This window comes from Canis lupus, chromosome 3 (genome assembly GCF_003254725.2).
Source record: "Canis lupus dingo isolate Sandy chromosome 3, ASM325472v2, whole genome shotgun sequence".
Taxonomy (NCBI): Eukaryota; Metazoa; Chordata; class Mammalia; order Carnivora; family Canidae; genus Canis; species Canis lupus.
The window spans coordinates 47,863,136-47,876,627 of record NC_064245.1 but is presented as its reverse complement, the minus strand read 5'-3'; positions in this window follow the sequence as shown (position 1 = coordinate 47,876,627).

Genomic DNA, 13,492 nt, shown 5'->3' with positions numbered 1-13,492 from the left:
AGCAAAGCAGGAAAGAACATCCAATGGAAAAAAGTCTCTTCAACAAATGGTGTTGGGAAAACTGGACAGCTACATGCAGAAGAATGAAACTGGACCACTTTCTTACACCATACACAAAAATAAATTCAAAATAGGGGTCCCTGGGTGGCTCAGTTGGTTAAGCATCTGACTTTGGCTCAGGTCATGATCTCAGGGTCCTGGGATCGAGCCCTGCATTGGGGGGGGGGGGGCGGTCTGCACTCATCAGGGAGTCTGCTTCTCCTTCCCTCTCCCTGCCCTTCTCTCCATTCCTGTATATGCCCTCTCTCTCATATAAATAAATAAAATATTTAAGAAAATAAATTTAAAATAGATGAAAGACCTAAATGTGAGACAGGAAACCATCAAAATCCTTTTTAAAGAACATAGGCAGCAATCTCTTTGGCCTTAGGTATAGTAACTTCTTATTAGACACATCTCCAGAGGCAAGGGAAACCAAAATAAAAATGAACTCTGGAACTTAAGATAAAAATCTTCTGCACTTTTTTTTTTAAAGATTTTATTTATTTATTCATGAGAGACACAGAGAGAGAGAGGCAGAGACACAGGCAGAGGGATGCAGGGAGCCTGATGTGGGACTCAATCCCAGGTCTCCAGGATCACGCCCTGGGCTGAAGACGGAGCTAAACTGCTGAGCCACCGGGGCTGCCCAGCCTATAGAATTGGAGAAGATATTTATGAATGACATATCTGATAAAGGGTTAATATCCAAAAATCTGTAAAGAATCTATCAAACCAACACCTAGAAAACAAATAATCCAGTTACGAAATGGGCAGAAGACACAAAAACATTTTTCCAAGAAGACATCTAGATGGCTAACAGACACGTGATAAGATGCTCAACATCCCTCATCATCAGGCAAATACAAATCAACACCATGATGAGATATCACCTCATACCTATCAGAATAGCTAAAATTAGGAAGTAACAGATGTTGGTGAGGATGCAGAGAAAGGGGAACCCTCATGCATTGTTGGTGAGACTGCAAATTAGTGCAGTCACTCTGGAAAGTAGTATGGAGGTTCCTCAAAAAGTTGAAAAAAAGAACTACCCTATGACCCAGCAATTGTACTATTAGGTATTTACCCAAAGGATATAAAAATACTGATTTGAAGGGGCACGTTCACCCCCAATGTTTATAGTAGTATTGTCAACAGCTAAATTATGGAAATAGCTCAAATCTCCATTGGTTGATAACTAAAGAAGATGTGGTGTGTGTATATGCAATGGAATACTACTCAGCCATCAAAAAGAATGAAATCTTGCCATTTGCAACAACATGGATGAAGCTAGAGTATATTATGGTAAGCAAAATGAATCAGAGAAAGACACATATGATTTCACTCATATGTGGATTTAAAGAAACAAAACAGATGAACATATGGAAAGGGGGAAAAAAGAGGAATGTAAACCTAACAAAAGAGAAATGAGGACTGATGGTGGGAGGCAGTGTGGGATGGGCTAAATGAGTGATGAGTATGAAGGAGGGCACTTGTCATAAGTGATGAATCACCAAATTCTACTCCTGAAACCAATATTACACTATATGTTAACTAACTAGGATTTAAATAAAAATTTGAAAAAAATAGACAAGTTTATTATAAAAAGATATAATTTAGAAACAGATAGAAGAGATGTATATGGTAATATATGTAGGAAGTGGTATAGAGCTTGTATGCTGATTATACTCACCTTCCCTGTGTGTCCACATATTCATCAACCCAGAAACCCTCTGAACCCCATTACTTTCAGGTTTTTATGGAGGTTTCATTACATAGCCATGATTAATTAAATTATTGGCAATTGAATTCGATCTCCAGCCATTCTACCTTACCCAGATGTTGGAGAATAGTACTGAAAGTTCCAAACTTCTAATCACATGGTAACTTCCACTTGGAACCAGCCCCCATTCTTAGGTGCTTTCCAAAAGTTACCTTGTTAACATAACAAAAGCCATCTTTATCTTTCTCATTACTGGGAATTCTGAGAGTTTTAGGAGTGTTGTGTCAGTAATGGAAACAAAGAACAAATATTTATTTCTTAATCACAATATTACACAAACAACCTAACATTGCACATCAAGGAACTAATAATAAAAGAACAAATGAATCTCAAAGTTTGAAGAAGAAATAACAAAAATCAGAACAGAAATAAATGAAATAGAGAATTGGGAAATAATAGAAAAGATAAACAAAATTAAGAGTTGGTTCCTAGGGAACCCTGGGTGGCACAGCGGTTTAGCGCCTGCCTTTGGCCCAGGGCGCGATCCTGGAGACCCGGGATCGAATCCCACGTCGGGCTCCCGGTGCATGGAGCCTGCTTCTCCCTCTGCCTATGTCTCTGTCTCTCTCTCTCTCTGTGTGTGACTATCATAAATAAATAAAAATTAAAAAAAAAAGAGTTGGTTCCTAAAAAAGATAAACAAAATTGATGATTCCTAACCTGACCAGCCAAGGAAGTAAGAGAAAAATTCTAATTATAAATGAAAGAGTAGATATTACAACTGATCACAGAAATACAATAGATTATAAGAGACTACTATGAACAAGTTATATACCAATAAATTAGGCAATCTAGAAGAAACAAATGAATTCCTAAAAATATACCACCTACCAAGACTGAGTCATGAAGAAATAGAAAATCTGCACAGACCAGAAAGTAAAGAGATTGCACAAAGAAAATCCCAGGACCAGATGGTTTCAGTGGAAAATTCTACCAAATATTTAAATAAGAATTAATACCAATCCTTCTCAAACTATTTCCAAAAATAGAAGAGGAGGGAACAATATCAAACCAATTTTACCAGGCCAGCATTACCTTGAGACCAAAATAAGGACTCTGTAAGAAAACTACAGGCCAATATCCTGATAAATATAGATGCAAAGATTCTGAACAAACCAAATTCAGTAGCACATTAAAAGGATCATACTCCATGATCAAGTGGGATTCATCCCTATAATACAAAGATGGTTAAATATACACAAATCAATAGATGTGATACACAACATTAATAGAATAATAGATAAAAAATCATGGGTTCATCTCAACACAGAAAAATATGACAAACTTCAACATCCTTTGATAACAACTCTCAGTAAATTGGGTAAAGAAGGAATGTACTTTAACATAATAAAAGCCATATATGACAAGCCCACAGCTAACATCTTACTCACTGGTGAAAGTTTGAAAGCTCTTCCTCTAAGATCAGGAACATGACAAGGATACCCATTCTCACCACTTCTATTCAACATAGTACTGGAAGTTCTAGCCAGAGCAATCAGATAAGAAAAATAAAAAAATAAAAGAAATTCAAACCAGAGGGGAGGAATTAAAATTGTCTGCAGATAACATGATCTTTTATACAGAAAATGCTAAAGGCTCCACCAAAAATTATTAGAATTAAGCATAAAATTCAGTAAAGTTGTGGGATATAAAATCAACACACAAAAGTTATTTGCATTTGTATATACTAACAATGAACTATTTGAAAAAGAAATAAAATATTCCCATTCACAATAGCATCAAAAACAATATTTAGGAATAAATTTATTCAAGGAAGTGAAAATCTGTACCTCAAAAACTATGACACTGATGAGAACAATTAAAGATAGAAATAAATGGAAAGATAATTCATGTTCGTGGATTGGAAGAATATTGTTAAAATGCCAATACCACCAAAGCCATCTTTAGATTCAATGCAATCCCTATCAAGACTTTCTAATTACTTTTTTTTTTTTTTTACAAATATAGAAAAAATTTGTATGGAACCACTTAAGATCGCAAATAGCCAAAGCAATCCTCAGAAAGAAAAACAAAGCTAGAGCCATGATCCTTACTCATTTCAGTCTACACTACAAATCTGCAGTAATCAAAATAGTATGCTACTGGAATAAAAAATAAACATATAAACCAATGAAACAAAATCAAGACCCCAGAAATAAACTGACACACAGTTGGTTAGCTAATACTGGACAAGGAAGCCAAGAATACTCAATGAGGAAAAGATAGTCTCTTCAATAAATGCTGATGGCAAATCTGGATATCCGCATGCAAAAAGAATGAAACTTTATCTTATACAACTCACAAAAATTAACTTGAAATGAATTAAAGATTTAAAGGAGAGATCTGAACCATAAAAATCTTGAAAAAAAAAAACATGGGGATAAAAGATCCTTCATAGTAGTCTTGGCATTGATTTTCCGCATGTGGTACCCAAAGCACAAGCAACAAAGCAGAAACAAACAAGTAGAACTACATCAAACTAAAAAGCTCCTGCGCAGCAAAGGAAAACAACAACAAATTTTAAAGAAGAATAACATACAGAATGAGAGAAAATATGTGTGAATCATGTATCTGATAAAGGGTTAATCTCTAAAATATATAACAAAGTCACACAACTCAACAGGAAAAAAATAATTTAAAATGAGCAAAAGACACGAGTACACATTTTTCCAAGGAGCAAACACAAATGGCCAACATGTACATGAAAAAGTGCTCAACATTATTAATCATCAGGGAAAAGCAAGTCAAAAACCACAATGAGATCTTACACCTGTCAGAATGACTATAATCAAAAAGACCAGGTGGTCTTTGGTGAAGATGTAGAGAAATGGGAACCCTCATGCCCTGTTGGTGGGAATGTAATCTGGCACAGCAATTATGGAAAACAGTAAGGAGATTCCTCAAAAAACTTGCCATAGAACTTCATATGAACCAGCAATCCCACTTCTGGGTATATATGTCTAACAGAAATGAAAACAGGATATTGAAGTGATATCTGCACTTCCACATCTATTGTAGCACTATTTATAATAGTCAAGATATGAAAACAATCTGTTTCTTTATACATTCACACATATATATAATAAAGTAGTATTTATCCAGTAAAAGAAAATCCTGCCATCTGTAACATGAGTAGACCTTGAAAGTGTTACATTAAGTAAAATAAGTCAAAGACAAATACTGTATGATCTTACTAATATGTGAAATATAAAAAATCTAAACTTTCAAAAACAGAAAGTACAATGGTGGTTTCCAGGGGTGCATAGAAGGTGAGATAAATGGGTAAAAGTGGTCAAAGAGCATGAACTTCCAGTCATATGATGAATAGTTCTGGGAATCTAATGTACAGCATGGTGACTATAGTTAACAATACTGTATTGTACACAAGATGCTGAGAAAGATCTTGAAGGTTCTCATCACACACAAAAACAGTAACTGTGAAGTGATGGATGTGTTAACTAACCTTATTGTGGTGATCACAATATTATCAAATCATCACACTGCACACCTTAAATTTACACAATGTTATATGTCAATTATATCTCAATAAAGCTGGAAAAAAATCTTTTTAAAAATCCCTTGCCACTTCATTCTCACTTGGAAGACAGAATACTTGAAGATATCAAGAAACAAATCTATATAGACTATAAAGTGGTGCAACCAGTTTAAATGTTTAAATAAACATGAAATTATGACCTAGCTGTTCCGTTCCTCAGAATTATTCCTATATATTCAAGAGAAGTGAAAAATATAGGTCTATACAAAAACTTGAACACAAATGATTGTACCAATGTTATTCATAACAGCTAAAAGGTGAAAATAATCCGGAGCCCATCAACTGCTTAATGAATAAACAAGTAAATGTAGTATATCTGTGCAATGGAATATCTGGTTGTAAAAAGAAAGTATTGAAACATGCTACAACATGCTTGTACCATTATGCTAATGAAAAGAGCCAGTCACAAAGGCCATATATTGTATGATTCCATTTATATGAAATACCGAGAATAGACCAAGCTATAGAGTAAGAAAGTAAATTAGTAGTCGTCTAGGGCTGCAGGGGGGAAGATAGGGGAATGAAGAGTGACCACCAAGGAGGACTGAGGTTTTATGGAGGGGAGATGCAATTATTCTAAAATGGATTGTAATGATGGTTGCACTACTCTGTGAAAAAAAAAAACCATTGAATGGAACATTTTAATAAGTGAATTATATGGGATTATGATTTTTATCTCCTCAAAGCCATTATTTTCAAAAAATTATCTGTCCAAATAACATCTTAAGTTTTAAGATCCAAACACACTCCCCAAAATATTAGTTGAAAGGAAAAGCAGGTAAACATATTCTGATGAATTATTATAATAACCATTTTATTTCAAGGAAAAAGTAAACCTCTTATGAGTCCAGGTAAAAAAAAAAATCTAGATTATTTACAAAGGAAAAGAATTAGAGTGGCATCAGATATCTCTTAATTCTAAACACAAGAAAATGACCTAAAAGCCTTGTTTCCAGGGTTTGGAGTTGATGTACACATGCAGGAGAGTAGAAAACTATTCCTACAGAAGCAGATACCTAACACATTCATATGCACACTCATGCTAAAAGCAGTAACCTGATTAATTCTTCTACTTATGAAATAAAGGACTCAAAAAATTAATATCCTAAAGCACAGGGAGGTATCACAGATAAGAATGGGCATAAAGGTTTGTGGGATGGATGCAAGCCTGAAAAGAAAGATCAGGCTACAGGGAGCCATGCAGAGGTCCAAAGGGGTTTTAATGACAGTGTGCATTTGTTTATACCCCACCAAATTTCTGTATCATGGCATCTTCCTTATCCTACTTGCTGTTTATTATTGAGCATCCACTGTGTGCCGGGTACCACATTTTCTTTCATGATCTCTTAATTATTTCAATAATTCTATGAAGGGAATATTGTTTCCCTGTTGCTGAAGAAGAAACCAAGCCTTAGAGCAGGGTTTCTCAACGTCAGCACTATTAACATGTGAGGCTAGATAATTCTTTATTATGAGGACTGTTCTGTGCATTGTAGGAGGTTTAGCTGCATCCCTAGCACTAGATGCCAGTAGTGTCTTCAGACATTGCCAAATGTCCCCCAGGGAGGAAAAACTGACCCCAGTTTGAACCTTTGGCTTAGAGCGATAAAGCAATTTACTCAGTTCAAAGTCAGACCTGTGTGACTCCAAATACTGCTGTGGAATAAAGTACTGATGGCAAATTTATGGAAAGAAGCATTCTAGAATTCCGGAGTCTTGGTCTTATCTTTGTACCTTCACTAACAGCTTTTTAACCTTGGCTAGCAGTGCCACATCCTGCCTCTGAAGCCCTTTCCAGCAGTGAGTTATGTGGACAGTTGGGTTTTGGGAACAGGAAGCTATTTAGGTTGATGCTCTGGGCGGTCTACAGCTGAACCACACTGAGGAGAACAAAGCTGCTTTGAACTCACACTACTTCAGCTACATCAAACAGGGATCCTCTGAACTCTTGAAGGGCTCTTAATAGGATTTCAGGCTCTCATAAGGCCTGAGTCTTCTTTCCTTAATTAGTCAGACTGGCCAGTTAAAATGATAGATTTTCCTGTGAGTAATATTATGACTTGGCATTACTTTTCATATTTACACAGACCCCAAGAACAATTTAAAACATGAATGGCACAATTATCAATGAAGAGGTTATATGGATCCCTTGTCCAAGTCCCCTAGGACACTCCAAGAAGGTCAATTAATTTTCATATTTAGCTTGAGCCAAAAAAAAAATGCAGGATGATAAATATGGGCCTTTAAAAATCCTATCATGCTTTCTAAGACTGAAGAAACTCTTAGTAATTCATAATAACTAGAAAGAAGTTTCCTCAAAATTATCGACCATGTTTCAGGAAATGTAGCTTTATGATTTTCTGAGTTTAATAACTTTTACCAACAACCACAAAGGAGTTTTCCAGGGAATATTCAACAAGAATAGTTTTAATAAACATAGAGAACTTTTCAAAATGGCATATTTAAATTTTTCATAGATCTTTTGAAGTTTTAAATCTACTCTAGTTGGATGATTGGAAATTCCAAATTTGAATGTCAGACGTCATTGGTTTTTATTTCAAAGTTTTCTTCCTTGTACTATAAATTGATTATTATGTGGACAGCCCCTTCCTTTATTAATGTAGGTAGTTGGGAGTTAAATATACATATTTCTAAACAAAATGGTATGTTCATTAAACTCTAGTCTATCTTCCAGTTTTTACTCTTCTTTGGCCATGAACCACATACTCATGATAAATGATTTATTTCTCCATTGGAAATGGAAAAGTACAATTAATGCATATTACAAAATACACAATTTAACTTCTCAGAGGAGGAGGATATAGGGACATGGAGAAGCAAAAAACTAAGGTTAAACTTGAGATCTACAATTCTACAATAAGATTAGGATTTCAACCTAAGAGACTAAAGACAAAGAGGGAAATCAGGTACATTTGGGTCTCATTTGGCAACACAGAATACCCAAACTTCCTTGTCTGGGAACTGCTTAGGCAGGAGAAAAATAACATAATTCACTCACTAAAACACCTAATCAGTACTACAAAACAATTGTCATTCCTTCCTTCAATGAGTACTTTTGGAATTATCTTACTAATGCCAGACACGGGGCTCGCTTCTCAAGCAAGGGGTGTCCAACTGCTCCACTGCCTCTGTCATGCTGGTTTTTAATTCTACATGGCTCTTCTTCCACCCTTTTAGTGGTTAGAGCTGTTTCCTTTCCCTTTATCTTCTTCAGGAAACATGCCTAAAACTGAAATATTAAATGGCTCTAGGGAAGGATTTTATAATACTTACCTTATTAACAAGAGGTCCTGCAGGGTGTGATGCCTCTACAGTCCACAGGGGGATGCCCCACATTCATCGTTCTTATTCTTGGTGCAGACATACCCTCTGATCTCAGAGGGTAGCAGAAAACAAACAAACAAACAAACAAAAAAACACTTTCTACCACCTCCTTAATCCTGAGCAAAAACCATATTTTATGATAGCATAATTTGTCATAATTAATAGAAAAATGATGTTGTTTCTATGAGATACTCTAAAAGAAATTTCAATTGTTTAATATCATTAATAAAATTATGATATACATATATTATATATACTTTCAGGTCAAGAGACTAGCCCATACATCCAGTTCAGGTCAAGGGCTCCCAGACAGCCTTCATGAATCTCTACTGATCTCAAACTCTACCTGAATAATCCTTGATAATGCATTTTATCTTTTGATAGCCTTACCCAAAACAAAAACAAAAATACCCAAAAAACAAAACTCCACTTCAAAGTTGTTGTTTTTTTTTTTTTTTAACGACTTCCTATATACACTATGCAATCTGAAGCTTAAAGCAGTCAATTCTGATGGGCCAATTCATTGCCCCCCTGATTCCTCTTATTCTTCTGCCATGCCTTCTCACCACATTCACTGTAGCTTTTACTCCTGAGCTGGTAACCATTGCTGGAGTCATCAAGACAAAGATCCATAACCAACCCATTTTTGATCAATGAATTTGTTTATTCATTCAATCAAAATATATTCAGTGCTTTGATATGCTATCACTATGTTAGGCATAGGAATTGCAAAGATGAAAACCAATTTTCTATTCCTCCATGAATTTACAAGCTATTTGGGGAGAGAGACAAGTAAAAGATAAATTGAATACAATGTGCTAAATGCATGAATGGAATAAGGAAAAGGTGCACAGTGATGGAATGCCTAACCCAACCTCAAGTGGTTACAGAAGACTTCTGACAAACTTGAAACTGAATCTAAAAGTAGGAAGTCAATAGGCAAAGAAGCTTGAGGAAAGTAAGGAGGAAAGTGTGCCAAGTTCTGGAATTTTGGAAGGGGAAGGAGATTGGGTCCACAGGTCCACAGAGTGTGGGGTAGGGAATGGCAAGAGATAAAGCAGAAACAACAGGTAAAGTAGGGCCTTGTCTGGAAACAACAAGGAATACTAGAAGCATTTTTACTGGATGACTGATGTGACAAATTTGCATGTTAGTGAGGGTTGCAAAGATGGACACATCTAACAATCAATGGATGTTGCCTCTCTAGTACCCATTTTCCACTCTCAGTCTTTATTTAGGGGGAGCAGCAATATTTCTACTTAAAAATGATACTTCCTCCCTCTTGTACTGTTGGTGGGAATGTGAACTGGTGCAGCCACTCCAGATAATTTTATGGAGGTTCCTCAAAGAATTAAAAATAGAGCTGCCTTATGACTCAGCAATTGCACTGCTGGGGATTTACACCAAAGATACAGATGCAGTGAAAGACTGAGACACCTGCACCCCAATGTTTACAGCAGCAATGTCCACAATAGCCAAACTGTGGAAGGAGCCTCGGTGTCCATGGAAAGATGAATGGATAAAGAAGATGTGGTCTATGTATACAATGGAATATCACTCAGCCATTAGAAATGACAAATACCCACCATTTGCTTCAACATGGATGGAACTGGAGGGTATTATGCTGAGTGAAGTAAGTCAATTGGAGAAGGACAAACATTATATGTTTTATTCATATGGGGAATATGAAAAATAGTGAAAGGAAATAAAGGGGAAAGGAGAGAAAATGACTGGGAAAAATCAGAGAGGGTGACAGAACATGAGAGACTCCTAACTCTGGGAATCAAACACGGGGTAGTGGAAAGGGAGGTGGGCAGGGGGTTGGGGTGACTGGGTGATGGGCACTGAGGTGGGCACTTGATGGGATGAGCACTGGGTGTTATGCTATATGTTGGCAAATTGAACTCCAATAAAAAAAACAATCAATCAATCAATCAATAAGATACTTCCTGGCCTTTGCAAACAGGGTTGCTCCATAAACTGTAAATAAAGGCTTTTGATTACAGTTTCTGAAGAATCTCTTTAAAAGGGGACTGATTACATGGCAAATTCTTTTGCCCTTGCTATCTTCCTTCTTGCTACTACCTGAAATGAGGATGCAATGGCTATAGCAATAGTGTCCATCTTGCTATCATGAAGCAGTCCTGAGGATAGAAGTCACATGCTGAGAATGTCAATGCAGAAACAGAATTAGTAAAAAAAAAAAAAAAGAAACAGAATTAGTCCTGTTGTCATGGAGCTGCCATACTGGCCCTAGAAGTCTGCTTAGTTCCAGACCCCCTTAACTTGAGGGAAAAATACAGATTTATTTTGTTTAAGTTGCTGTGAAATACATTTCTATTATAGGCAGCAGAAAGTAATTATAATTGGTAAAGAAGGAAAACAAAGCTAGATGAGATGCAGTGACAGTTTTCTGCATGGAGCTAGGTGGTGGCCTCTACTCAGTAGTAAAGCGGATGGAGAGGAATGCATGGATTAGGGAAATATGAGGTGTGATGAAGCTTGGTGATTTGTGGCAGGTGGTGAGAGGGAATGGAGTTTCAAGTTCCTGGCTTTAGAAAATGGGAATGCTAATCATTATCTGTTTACAACAAGCTTTCAAAATGTTTAATACTGAAACTTAGCCAATTTGAAAAACTCAGTCTCTCAGATGTGTGTTCAACTTTCAACCATGCCCTCTCCCCAAAAACATGTGATAAACTCCATTAGGTTCTAAGCAATCTTTTCAATCAATCTTATCAAATAACATCCCCAAATTGTTTGAAATTTAAAAGTCTTTAACTTCAAGGGAAAATTATTTTAGCTGTTTTCCTCAAAAATTACGTGTGCTATGAAAATTCCATGGTGGAATTCCTTTCCAGAATTCTATTTTAAAAAAACATTCTTTAGGTAAGCTCTCTACCCAATGTGAGGCTTAAACTCACAGCCCTAAGATCAAGAGTCATGGACTTTATGGATTGAGTCAGCCAGCTGCCCCTTTCCTATCCATTTTAAAGTAAAACCTATAGTAGCTGGGGAAAAGATAAAAGTAGAGACTTCAGTAGTTTAATATATCCTACATTCTTCAAAGAAAGATATCTATCCTTCAACAGCAAAGACATCTTCATGCACATAAATCTATACATTGTTATAGCATTTACAGTCCTCCAGGGATGCACATAAATTCAAGGATGCAGAGAATGGGTATGGTTATAGATGTTTCTTCTATTCCTAAAATTTCCAACCTGACATGGCTTAATCCTACACCTTTTGAGACCCAACTCGAACATTTTGTTTTATGAACCCTATTCTTATCACTAAAGCTGAAAGCAGTTCTGACTTCTCCAAATTTATATGCTTTTAAGACTTTATTAGACTATCTTTACCCAATAGTAGATTTAACTGGGCCAATTAAATCAACTAGGAATACTGTACATATGCATAAAACCAATTATCTCACTCAGTGAAGAATCCTGACCTAGGATTTTTCTTTTCTTCTATTTTTGAAAAATGGAAAATTTGCTTTTGACACTGCAGCCAACTCTTCATTTTTTGTATCACCCAAAGAGGCACCAACTACATTGAAATTTTGGTTTCCATATCATTTTGGAGCTATCACTCATTGTAGTCATTTTATTGTGTGGTCTTATAGGAAATTGAAAGAAGACAGTAAAGAACAAAGCATTTAGTCATTTCATTGCCTGAACTGGAAAGATAATCGAAGGACAGGAGATATAGAGAGGTAATTTTACTTGAGTAGCCACTTTGGAAGAATCTGGAAAGTGGGAAGAATTGCTGATTATTATTAACACTGCCCAGGGTACTAAAAAGTCATTTTATACTTTAATTCAATGATTTATTGAGCATCCTCTCTGTTATACGTTATGTGAGGAGCTGTGGCAGTGGTATGCTGGAGCCAGCTCTGTCAGCTGGCAAGAGCTGATACTTAAAATTTCAGAAATTTTTGATTCAGTTGTTAGACCATTGGTAATCTGAAACTGGCCAAAGTTGGAGTATTATAGCGCAAAAATTGGCCAACACTACAAATCAGAGCTTGTTACTTTCAGGGAGCCAGTTCACTAGCATGCCACTAGAAATGTAGTTATTAGTAAGATGCATTCTGAGTCCTCAGAATCTTTCTTCCTAGTTTGGGAATAAGTCAAATATAACAATGGTTAGAACACAAAGCACTGTATACTGTGCTATAATCCACATGTTATGATACCCAAGCCTCCACCCAGAGCTGCACTGCATTAAAAGAAAAAGAATCCTAATTGTCTATCCTATAAAAACATAATATACACCCAAGGACATAACACAAAACAACTCTTAGTAGAAAGAACACTATTATCTCTGGCACTGAAAGTTAGGTAATAAGTCTGTATCACACATACTTTTAAATGAATGGAGAATGAATTAAAAAAAAAAAAAGGAAATCCTTTGACGTAGTGATTCAGAGGCTAAGGAGAGAAGTGAGACACAATCCTTGCCATAGAGGCCTCTATAGATAATTACCTTACTAAGTCTAGGTTCCAGGTATATGCTTAAAAATAAAATAATGAGGTTAAGAAATAGCCTCTTCTGATCTTCTACAACCACAAACTAATCACACACAGAAGTCATACAGCCCATTTTTTGGCCCAAAATCTCTCAAAGAGAATTCTACTTAATGTGGACCAGGGTCTGACTGATCCCAGATCTCAGGAGAAAACAAATCCTCTCTAGAGAAATGCAACCCAGGTCTTGGGGAAATTTCAGAAGTGTTCCAAAAAGTATAAGCTCCCAAACAA